This window comes from Leuresthes tenuis, unplaced genomic scaffold (genome assembly GCF_036924035.1).
Source record: "Leuresthes tenuis unplaced genomic scaffold, fLeuTen1.0.hap1 SCAF_40, whole genome shotgun sequence".
NCBI classification, from domain to species: Eukaryota; Metazoa; Chordata; class Actinopteri; order Atheriniformes; family Atherinopsidae; genus Leuresthes; species Leuresthes tenuis.
Window position 1 is genome coordinate 409819 of NW_027325394.1, and position 12453 is coordinate 422271.

General features: G+C 41.6%; 1 non-coding gene across 1 annotated transcript; it reads right to left on the reverse strand.

The window, feature by feature from the left end:
* Positions 1 to 1654: 1654 nt before the first annotated feature.
* On the reverse strand, positions 1655 to 1845 carry LOC140285455 (U2 spliceosomal RNA). The gene has a single exon (XR_011910492.1). It is a non-coding gene; the product is annotated as a U2 spliceosomal RNA (small nuclear RNA).
* Positions 1846 to 12453: the final 10608 nt, after the last annotated feature.

The following is a 12453-nucleotide window of genomic DNA, read 5'->3' on the forward strand; positions in this document are numbered from 1 at the left end:
GTTGGACATTCGCACCTTTTCTCACCCGCTTTTTGCAAACTATGGTCGGCCATTCACAGCTTCCTCTCCACCATACTTGTATGGTGGGATACTCACACCCACTTGCATCCGAAGACTTCCGCCCCCACTTTTGTTGATATTTAGTCGGTCATTCACACCTTACCCGTTTTCTTGCAGCCAAACACCTCTGATCTCGCTTTTGATGATGTAAGATTGGGCAATAAGACCTTGCTTTTCCTGCTTTTCACCAACTATAGACGGACATTCACACCTTCTTGCAGCCGAACACTTCCGCTCCACCTTTTAGGTTTCTATCACACCTTTTTTTTCACCGCATTTTATAGATTATAGTTGAAAATTCTCAACCACTCATCCGAAGACCTCTCCTCCCGCTTTTGTTAATATATTTCAACTTTAGTCAGACACTCACACCTACTTGCAACCGAACACCACCTCTCTAGCTTTTGATGATGTATGGTCCGGCATTCTTACCGTTTCTAACACATTTTTCAGCAATTATGGTAGGACATTCACACCTTCTTGCAGCTGAACACCTCCTCTCCCACTTATGATCATGTGCGGATTGATTTTCGAAAATTTTCTTTCATGTTTTCTAGCAATTAATGATGGACATTTAGACCTTCTTGCAGCTGAACACCTCTTCTTCCGCTTTTGATCATACATTGTCAGGCATTCGCACCTTGTCTTAACCGCTTTTTACAAACTTTAGTCAAACATTCCCACCTTTTTGCAGCCGAACACAGTTTTTTGCAGCCGAATTTGGGCATTCGAACCTTTTCATACCCACTTTTTACCAAATATGGTCGGACATTCACACCGTCTTACAGCGGAACACCTCCGCTCCCTCTTTTGATGGTGTATGTTCGGGCATTCGAACCTTTTCTTACCCGCTTATTACAAACTATGCTCGGACATTCAAACCTTCTTGTAGCCGAACACATCCACTCCTGCTTTTGATGATGTATGGTTGGGCATTCGAACCTACTTGTTGCCCGCTTTTCATTAATTATGGGTGGACATTCACACCTTGTCGCAGCCAAACACCTCCGCTCCCTGTTTTGATCATGTATGGTTGGACATTCGCACCTTTTCTCACCCGCTTTTTGCAAACTATGGTCGGCCATTCACAGCTTCCTCTCCACCATACTTGTATGGTGGGATATTCACACCCACTTGCATCCGAAGACCTCCGCCCCCACTTTTGTTGATATTTAGTCGGTCATTCGCACCTTACCCGCTTTTGGCAAACTATGGCCTTCTTGCAGCCAAAAACCTCTGATCTCGCTTTTGATGATGTAAGGTTGGGCATTCAGACCTTGCTTCACCTGCTTTTCACCAAATATAGTCGGACATTCACACCTTCTTGCAGCCGAACACTTCCGCTCCACCTTTTAGTTTTCTATGGGGCATTCACACCTTTTTTTTTATAAAAACACCACAGGAACACCGTATTGAGGCTTTGTTCTGACCGCTCATTCGGTGTCGCATTTCTTTCAAGCAATTCTCCCGGTTAGCCCGCACACGGCTCGCTCCCAGAGCCGTGTTAAAGTCTGCTTCGCATTCACTCTCTTTTCTCAGCAGATTAAAAGAAACTTCCATCCTGCACCGCTGTTTGCTTTTTCACAAGAGCAGAGGAGAGCGCACCGTTCCCAGCGGCACTGCAGTACCGGGTCGATGCTTGGAGTGAACGGAGCAAGCTCCTTTTTCAACTCCTATTGATACAAATCCATTTAATATGTAGTCCTTGCATAGAGGACACATCAGACATTAAACTGATAAGTACAGATACTACACTTGATCTTAGCCAAAAGGCCGAGAAGCGATAACTGTCCACTGGTTTACGTTCGAGGGCCCTTCCTGGCACAATGCGCACTTGTAGCGGTGTTCTTTTTATGGCCATAGTGTCACTTTGCACCTCCGCCCACCCGCTGCACTGAGCACTCTTCAGCCCTTTTAAATGGTATAACTTTACACTACCGCACGCTTCAGCGAGCACCATTCAAGCAACAACTTTGCACTCCAGCTTCGAACATCGGCACAGTCGCAACAAGTAAGGCGACTCTACTCAGAGAAGTCACTCTGCACAGTAACAAGATTTCTTTTGCACAGACAGAAAGGGCTTCATCCGCAAAGGTAAAGCCTGCCAAAAATAGAAACAACTCATTAGTGCTGCTCAACGTTGTACTTTGCAGTAAAAGAAAGAGCAAATCTAAAGTTTCAAGAATCCGAGAATAAGCTTACTTCCATGAGTTCTTCACGATTTTGGATTTTGCTATAAAATGAATTCCTTCACTCAAACTAAATTTAAACTGCTAAACCGCTAATCTGTTACATGCAAGGCAGATGTCAAATTCACCGAAATAGGATCTAAGGGTATTTGGCCAATCGAGCTGTAGCAGCTTCGGTAAAAGAGTATAAGTTGAAGAGTTTGTGAATAAAGGTGTGCGCACACATAGTGAGTTGTAGGAAAATAGGCAGGGAGCAATGCCGGCTGGGGTATAGGTTCTTGTATGTTGTCTGACTGTTTGATTTGAATGTGTTGTGTAAGTGTCCTGTTGAATGTTACATGTTTGGGCTTTGACATGCTTCACTGTGGTTATTAACTGTGTGGTGTGTCCTGAAATGTTATATGTTTGGGCTGTGTGACATGCTTAATGCTTTTCAGTAGCAACCCACTTATTCATATATAGCAACTGACAACATAAGAAGTCCGGACATACTTTGATAGTAGTTGTAGAAGTATCCTTATTGATAATAGATAAACTAATTCATAGTGATAGAACAGTAGATGAACAGGTGCCTGCACATGTCTCATGAAAATAAAATGGGTGTATGATTGCTGACGGCAGAGCAATACTGCCAAACTTATGAGTTCTTGTGGCAAACTTGATTCAGTGTCTTGACGTGTATACGCTGTTTGGCTGACTTGTCACAAGAAACAAAGTGTGTTTGATAAGATCCGACCATTTTATTACGGGAGGATCAGTATGTATGGATTCTGATGTGACTGATAAACCCATTCGTATCTTAAGCATAATCTAATACGTGAGACAACGCCCTGGCACACAATCAAAAAAAAAAAAGAGAGAGCGGTTTTGTGTCCCCACAGTCCATAATGTAGAAAAGGGAGAAAAAAGCCTTTCTGATTTGTTGTGTGTGCTCACAGTGCAGAGTGTAGAGAAAAGAGAGAAAAGAAAGCCGTTTTGGTGTCACGGGTGTTGTGACTTACACACACACATTTCTGAATTGAGAAAGGAAATTATTTTAGAGGAAGCACTAGAGTTTAGATCCCACATTTGTTGATAGGCATTCATTTAATTTTTCTTTTAATCAGTTTTAAAGTGAATACTAACTGAGAAATGAAAAAGGTGAAGAGTTTAGAAGCTTGGTTCAAGAGCAAAACTTGGTTTATGATCAGCTGAGTCTCTAAACAGAACAGCAAAGGGCTTCATCGAACATTTAAAAAAGATTCAGATTGTTAGAATATCCAGAATTTATAGGAATGGTGGTGATTACTCTTATTTTCTAGAATGGAAATAACTGCACCATGTCTGTTTTATGAATTTAAGGGGCTAAAAAGTTTTGTTCTCGTTTTTCTATGATTAACCGAATGTATGTGAGAGTCCAAACAGACAGAAGGGTTACGGCCGAGCGCTGAACCTTCCAAAAAAGATGAGACAGGCTGGACCCGTGCCATACTAGTTAAGACCTGCCTGTGGATAACAGGTTCTTTAAACTCTCACACACACAAACTCACACACGTTCGCACACATACACCCATACACACACACATTCTTGAACTTGCTGCACTAGAATTGTAGTCTGAATACCTTTATGCCAAACAGATTTGCTTTGCCAAGGGAAGTTTTATAAATGTTTATTGTTTATGTTTACAATATATATACTAGCAGAATAATTAATTCATCCTCCTTGTCCCTCCCACCTCAGAGAGGGCAGCCAGAGACTGGCTGCAATAGGCATCCCCGCTACCTGGGACCCAACACAGGGCAGGAGGGCCTGATGTCCACCAGGCTCGGGGCCTGCAGTCACCATATTCCGGGAGCTACTGTACCCCCAGAAGGAACCCATCCCGCCCCACCCCACTCAACCCAACCCCACCCCGGAGGACCTCTACAAAAACAAACAAACAACAACAAAAATCAAACAAACAAACAAACAAATCACCCGGTTACACCAGTCGCAGCAGCCCGGGCCTGAGACCCACCATCACCCAGGCCCCCCCCAACTGGGGAAAAGCACACCCCCATACAGACCCCCTCCTCCTCACCGCACGCCCCAACACCCTAAAAAAAACAACCACCTGCGGACACCTTGGAGTTCCCAGAGCAACAAGGCCGGCACCAGGACCTGCACCAACCCACGCATACTGTGGCATGTCCAGGGCAACCCAGACCCCCCAGGCACAGGCAGGGCCCCGCCCCGGGCGCAAGGCAGCGGCAAGCCACCAGGTCCAGGCCCAGCTCCACCACCCACGCCAGAGCGGCCCGGTCACCCGGTACAGAGCCAGCAGCCACCACCCCAAGGCCCCTAAGGGACCCCGCCCCACACCGCAAGACAGCCCCAACCGCAAGCCCCTAAAACTGCCCTCCAAGCCCGACACACAGTCCCCCCCAGCAATGACCAACCCGGTCCCCACGACCCGAGAGACCACCAGACGCCCGAAGCCACACAGCCCCCCCCAGCACACACCCAACCGCCCAGAGCGATTTCTAAACTGGTTAATACACAGATTGTTCTTCGCTTTCCAGTTCATGAGAATAGTTTTCTTTGCTATACATAACACTGTGAGGATCATGTGTGCTAAGCTAAATTCCACGTTGATGTTGTCTAAGTCACCCAGTATGCACAGTGTGGGGCATGCAGGAATGCTACACTTTAGCCATGTTGACAGGTCCGCACAGACTTCAAGCCAGAACTTCTGGACAGGCGCACAAAACCACAAAGCATGTGCATAATCATCAGGTGTGTTATCTGTGCAATGTGAGCAGATGTTTGAGTGTGTTAGACCCATCCTGAACATCCTTTGTCCTGTATAGTGTGTTCTATGAAGAATTTTGTATTGTATGAGCTGTAAATTAGGATTTTGAGTCATTCTGAAGGTGTTCAAACATATTTGTGGCCAGAAGCTATGACTAGAACTGATGGATAAATCTGCCTCCCATTTTGAGGACGGTAGAGACATTGTGTCATCTATCTTAGACAATAATTTATATATTTTTGATAGTAGTTTTGGGGTGCAGATGCTTAGAAATTCTGCTACCCTAATCGGGAGTTGTAAGTCTGGTTGGTGGAGGATATATTTCTTTGTTATTATAGACTTAAGTTGTTGATATTCTAGGAATTTATTGCTGCCTATCTCATGTTGTGATATGAGCTCATCAAATGAAATAAAATGTCCATTTTGGATTATATGTTCCAGATGTTTGATTCCTTTGATCTTCCATAGAGTAAAGTTTAGCATTTTTTTGTTTTGCAGGATGTCAGGATTGTTCCAGATGGGTGTAAGCTTACACGGGACAAGTGAAGACTTTGTTATTTTAAGAAATTCCCACCAGGCTGTCAGAGAGGTGCTGATGTTAATGCTTTTGAAACATTTGTGATTTTTTACGTTTTGACTAATAAGTGGCAGGTCAGAGATTTCCAGATTATCACACAATGCTTGTTCTATATTTATCCATGTTCATCTATTGGGCTAGGTTTAAACCATTTTGATATATACCGTAACCTATTGGCTAAGGAATAGTGCTGAAAATTAGGTAAATCTAATCCACCACTGTCCTTGGTCTTCTGTAGGGTTTTTAAACTAATACGTGGTGGTTTGTTTTTCCACAGAAATTTGGAGATGCATGAATCTAGTGACTTAAACCAAGTAGAAGGTTGGTTTTATGGGGATCATTGAGAACAAACAGTTAACTTTTGGTAGTATCATCATTTTAATGGTTGTAACACTCCCCATAAGTGATATAGGTAAGGACTTCCAACGAGAGAGATTGTCCTCTACTGTCTTTAATAATTGCACATAAATTAGCTTTGTTAGCTCTGAGAGCCTGGAGGAAATGTTTATGCCTAAATATCTAATATTTCCTGACTGTAAAGTGATCGCAGGTATATTCTGGACCCTACAGTTAATGGGCAGAACTGTGGTCTTAGACCAATTGATAGAGTAGTCAAAAAGTGCTGAGAATTTATTTATGAGTGTGATCGTGTGAGTGAGAGACGTTTGTGAGTTCTGAAGGAAAAGTAATACATCATCAGCATAAAGACTTATTTTATGCTCAATATTTTGGGGTTGGATGTCTTTAATATTTCTATCTTGTCTGATAGCAGCTGCTAAAGGTTTGATGAAAATAGCAAAAAGTGAGGGAGAAAGTGAGCAACCCTGTCTTGTACTTCTCTGCAGACTGAAGCTTGGAGAAGTTTGATCATTTGTCCTGACACTTGCATTTGGGGAGTCAGTTATTTTCTTGTGAGGAGATAAGAGGCTTTAATAATAATATCTTGCAAGAGAGAACAACACAGTACAGAATACAGAGTTGCTCTGACCACTGAAGCAAAAACACACAGTTATATTGCCCGCTCATCACGTCATCTGTTTTTGGGTATAATTGATTGTTCTTCTAACTTTCCTCCCCAACCATCAGTTGAGGTTACCCAGACACACTCGTAAATACCAGCCTAACCCTGTCCCCCCTAAAGTGCACCTATCTCATTATAACAAGCCCACCATTGTAAAGAGGAATTTAAGAAAACAGGGCAGGGTGGTACCTTGCAGCTCGGTCATTTGCAGGTTATACACAGTAACACTCAATACAAAGCATATAAGAATTATTTTCCATTACATTCCTCCCTTTTGATTATAATAATACCATTATATTAATCAACCCAAAAGAAACAAGGAAAATAATAACTTTATCTGTAAAACATCAGCCTGCATTTGCACACAACGTGAGTTTAAAATGCAGGCATCATAGTAATAAAGGGTCCAATGATAAACAATCAAAACATGAACAATTAAACATGATTATCTTCATCCCTCTCTAAGTCAGCGTCACTAGAGGAAAAATATTGAAAGCAAGAAAGTTATTTGAGTAATTTGGTCTTTTTCACACTGTTGTTTAGATGGACTACATAAAAGGATGTCATCCACATACTGCAAAAGAGCAGAGCCTGTGGTTGATTGAAGTTAATCCAGACTAGCTTTGAGGGCAGCATTGTAAATAGTGGGACTTTCACAGTACCCCTGGCATAACCGGGTAAAAGTCCAAGATCTCCCTTCAAACTAAAAAGCAAACCAAAATGGGCTATCAGGGTGCACTGGCGACAAGTCAACCACTGAGAAAAACTGTGCATCTGATGTAATTTGAGACAAAATAGTGTGTGGGTTGGGCACAGTAGGAGCATGTGGCTGAACTGCAGCATTCACCGCTTGGAGGTCCTGTACAAAACGCCATTCATCTGGCTGGCCAGCATCTTTAATCTTTTTAACAGGAAACAATGGAGTAAGCACAGGTGAATTTTCAAAAGGAACAATAACGCTTGTTTTCTGAAAAGATTGAAAAACAGGTTTAATCCCTTTAATTGCTTCAGGCTTAAAAGGGTATTGTTTTTTACATCGACAAAAGTCTGATTTAGGGGTGACAATTACTGGTTCACAGCCTTTTATCAACCCCACATCATATTTGCTCTTAGCCCAAAGATCATTGGGCACTTCAGCCAACATGGGTATCGAAGACAAATCTGTTTCAGATAAAAAACATGCTTCAAAATGTGATTCTGTGGTAGGAATTAAGTCCACAGTTCTTTGACAATGCATTGTACTCAAAAATATTTTTTTGTATGCTGACAATCGTTCAGAAAACATCAAATTTGGATCAGCAGGTGAAACAGTCCACTCCATTTCTTTCTGACATGTAGCAACAAACTCTCCCACACCTTGTCACTGCCAGTGTGCACGTTTGGCCAAGGAAATGTGAGGGCGAGTACCACAAACATTAAAAAAATCGAAGTGCTCTGGAGTGAGCGACACAGCCAATAAAGTAGGCGCACATATTTTTTCACTTCTTCTCATAGTCATTGTCAGGCCCCAAAGAAATGTGTGATGTGCAGTGCAAATCAGCAGGTTGCATGAAATCAGAAAGGGGTGAAACTAACGCTTTTGCTTCTTCCACTAGTTGTTGTGAAAAAGGAGAGCTGGGAAGTTTCCACTCATAAGCATATGTAAGTGCCGATGAATCAAACTGCACTGCTGTGAAAACTTTGTCAGGCTGTAACATAACCTTAACACCCTCTGGTGTAGAAGTTAAAATAATGCCTAATTTACACATGAGATCACAGCCCATCAGGTTAATGGGACACAACTCTGATAACAAAAATGAGTGTTTGAAGGAGAGCTCATCGGGAGTGACAACACGCAATGGGCATTGTCATTTTCTCCTTCACAACCTGGCCTGATGCAGACATACAGTAAACGTGGTTTCCACTTAACTTTGGAGGACAATCAAACTCCCCTGACGTCACTACTGATGAACATAAGTTCCTATATTCTGAGAGAAATATCTTTGCTCTAGGACGGAAATAGCATGCAAAACTTTACTACGTGAATCACAGTCGGCAAGCGTTGCTTCACTACACAGAGCAGGAAAAATGTGTGAGTGTGTTTGTGTTATCACCCATTAGTGGAGGCTCCGCTGCCGCGTGACGTCCAGAACCTGCCTCCCACCCTCAGTCAGCCTTTTGCCCAATTTCATCACTTTTTAGCTGTGGACAGTCCTTCTTCCAGTGTCCAGTCTGGCCACAGTAAAAACAAATATTCGGATCATAGCTCTGGCGTGGCCCATTTCGACCTCCTCTCCCACACGTCCACGTCTTCGGCCTCGTCCTCTGTTTACACCAACTGCGTAATACATGGTCATGGTTGCCAAATGCAGCTCCTTTTCACACTTGTCCCTTTTGGTTGTCTTACGCGTCTCAACTTGGTTCTGAGCATGGCGAGCATATCGGCGAACGTCAGCCAAACGAGGACCCTCACACCATCCCACGTAAATGTTCTTTACTTCAGTGGCGACATCTATATAATATTGTCTGGGTCCCGTTAAAACATGTATTTTTCCCATCTAATTCCTTGTTTGCTTTAAAACAAGTATTCCCCATTTTCTATCCCTTCAGTAGCCAACCAGTTTGTATGGAGTACACTGGAGCAACTTGACTGATCAGTAAAACACTGCTTTTGTTGTCACCGCAAGGCTTCCCCCGTCGGTTGTTTCACTGAGACACTACTGAGTAACTACAACTCAACACAGTTTATACACATAACATTCATATACATACTAACAAACAAACAAACAATAATTTATCGCAATTTTCTCATCTCTGTTTGAACGTACACCCAGGTAAATATTCCTGTAGTCTTCTCATACCGACTATGGACCCATTCATTGTTTAACTTCACTGTTTTGCAAATCCTAATTGAATATTACACATTGACATTGAACTTTACTGGATAAGCAGGTCTTCATTGCATTCAGCAGCCTATATGTGAGCATCTATGTGTAAGCTGTTCTTCTTTGCATTTATCAGCAGCAAGCAATTCTTCACTGCACATGCATATGTAAATAGTAAAACAATTCCAATGTGTTAGCGAAACCTTCTATATCACAGTGGTTTCTAAGGTCTATTTTAAGTTATTTGCCATCAGTGAGATGACATTGTTTACAAAGTGTGTCAAATTATCACTGAAGATCTTTTCAGGAATTTCAAATCTAGAAATTAGTTATTTTACGCGTGATTTTGCTACAGAGAGTGCATCTGCTTGTGCACATGGAAATATTTCAGACCATTTGGTAAAAACCTCTGTTGTCACTGAGCAGAATCGTTTCCCTTAACATTTATTTAGTTCAATGAAATCTACACAATAATGAAATAATGAAATCCAAACAAATATGTTGAAAAAGATACACTGGCTTAGGGAATTATCTTCGTTTTGGTCTTAGATTGCCCTGTGGAATGTATTTTGCACATATTTGACCTGCTAGACAAAACTTTATTCATTTATTTATTCTAAAAAAAAAAATTCAATAATTAGTAAAACCATATGCTGTAAAAACCTTGTTCATTATTGCTTCAATCCCTCCTGTTGAGACATGACATGGTCCGTGGCTCAATACTGCAGCATATTTAAACAAATTCTTTGGCAGTATGGTTTTCCTTCCGGTCATTCATACGAGTCTATTGTAGATGGCAATTGAATAACATCTAATAATGCTAAAATATTTGTAGTTTATACATTTAGCTGTGGATGTCTACATACCTGTTTTTCCAATGCTGTGTTAACACATGTACAGTTGAGAAGGCATACTGACTGTCAGTGTAAACGTTAACAACCTTTTTGTTATTTAATTTACAAGCTTCAGTTAAAGCTACCAATTCGAGTAATTTTTTGGTAGTGGTTGTTTTAAGAAAACTTCAGTTTCTGTTACTACTGCAAATCCTGTAGCATTTGTGCCATCAGGGTTTTTTGCTTGACCTGTTGAATAAATATAGTTATTTCTGCATTTTCATAACGTATATCAGTTAAGTCTGGCCTGGGTAAAACACTGATGGTTATTTCTGACATGCAATCATGAGGCTTTCCATCTGTGGGGTAGGTAGCAGTGTGGATGGATTAAGTGTAGCACATCTCTCGACAACAAGGTGTGGCTGTGAAAGAAGAACTGTTATGTAGGAGAGATGTCTGGTAAAGATATTTTGTTAAGTAACCATATCACAGCCACTGCATGAGGTACCTTAAGTGTTAATGGGTGAAATAACACCATTATTGTTGATGCCTGCACTGCCAATGGCTTCTGGCCATTGATTCAAAAGTACGATCTCGTCCCTTTTTCCCCTTTCAGTGGACACTGGCCCCTAATTACCGCAATTCAGCAGGGGGTCTTTCATTAGGAGTACTGGACTCCCCCGTGCACGGTTTCAGCTCCGACCCTGGACAGCGGAAAAAACGTTGAGATCTGGTTTGAGGACCCAATTGTTGAGAAAAGTCTCTCAATGAGACTCAGAGTTGCTGGAGTCAGTTAATGCAAATGTTTAATCTTGCAGCAAGTTCAAGAATGTGTGTGTGTATGGGTGTATGTGTGCGAACGTGTGTGAGTTTGTGTGTGTGAGAGTTTAAATAACCTGTAATCCACAGGCAGGCCTTAACTAGTATGGCACGGGTCCAGCCTGTCTCATCTTTTTTGGAAGGTCCAGCGCTCGGCCGTAACCCTTCTGTCTGTTTGGACTCTCACATACATTCGGTTAATCATAGAAAAACGAGAACAAAACTTTTTAGCCCCTTAAATTCATAAAACAGACATGGTGCAGTTATTTCCATTCTAGAAAATAAGAGTAATCACCACCATTCCTATAAATTCTGGATATTCTAACAATCTGAATCTTTTTTAAATGTTCGATAAAGCCCTTTGCTGTTCTGTTTAGAGACTCAGCTGATCATAAACCAAGTTTTGCTCTTGAACCAAGCTTCTAAACTCTTCACCTTTTTCATTTCTCAGTTAGTATTCACTTTAAAACTGATTAAAAGAAAAATTAAATGAATGCCTATCAACAAATGTGGGATCTAAACTCTAGTGCTTCCTCTAAAATAATTTCCTTTCTCAATTCAGAAATGTGTGTGTGTAAGTCACAACACCCGTGACACCAAAACGGCTTTCTTTTCTCTCTTTTCTCTACACTCTGCACTGTGAGCACACACAACAAATCAGAAAGGCTTTTTTCTCTCTTTTCTACATTATGGACTGTGGGGACACAAAACCGCTCTCTCTTTTTTTTTTTTTGATTGTGTGCCAGGGCGTTGTCTCACGTATTAGATTATGCTTAAGATACGAATGAGTTTATCAGTCACATCAGAATCCATACATACTGATCCTCCCGTAATAAAATGGTCGGATCTTATCAAACACACTTTGTTTCTTGTGACAAGTCAGCGAAACAGCGTATACACGTCAAGACACTGAATCAAGTTTGCCACAAGAACTCATAAGTTTGGCAGTATTGCTCTGCCGTCAGCAATCATACACCCATTTTATTTTCATGAGACATGTGCAGGCACCTGTTCATCTACTGTTCTATCACTATGAATTAGTTTATCTATTATCAATAAGGATACTTCTACAACTACTATCAAAGTATGTCCGGACTTCTTATGTTGTCAGTTGCTATATATGAATAAGTGGGTTGCTACTGAAAAGCATTAAGCATGTCACACAGCCCAAACATATAACATTTCAGGACACACCACACAGTTAACAACCACAGTGAAGCGTGTCAAAGCCCAAACATGTAACATTCAACAGGACACTTACACAACACATTCAAATCAAACAGTCAGACAACATACAAGAACCTATACCCCAGCCGGCA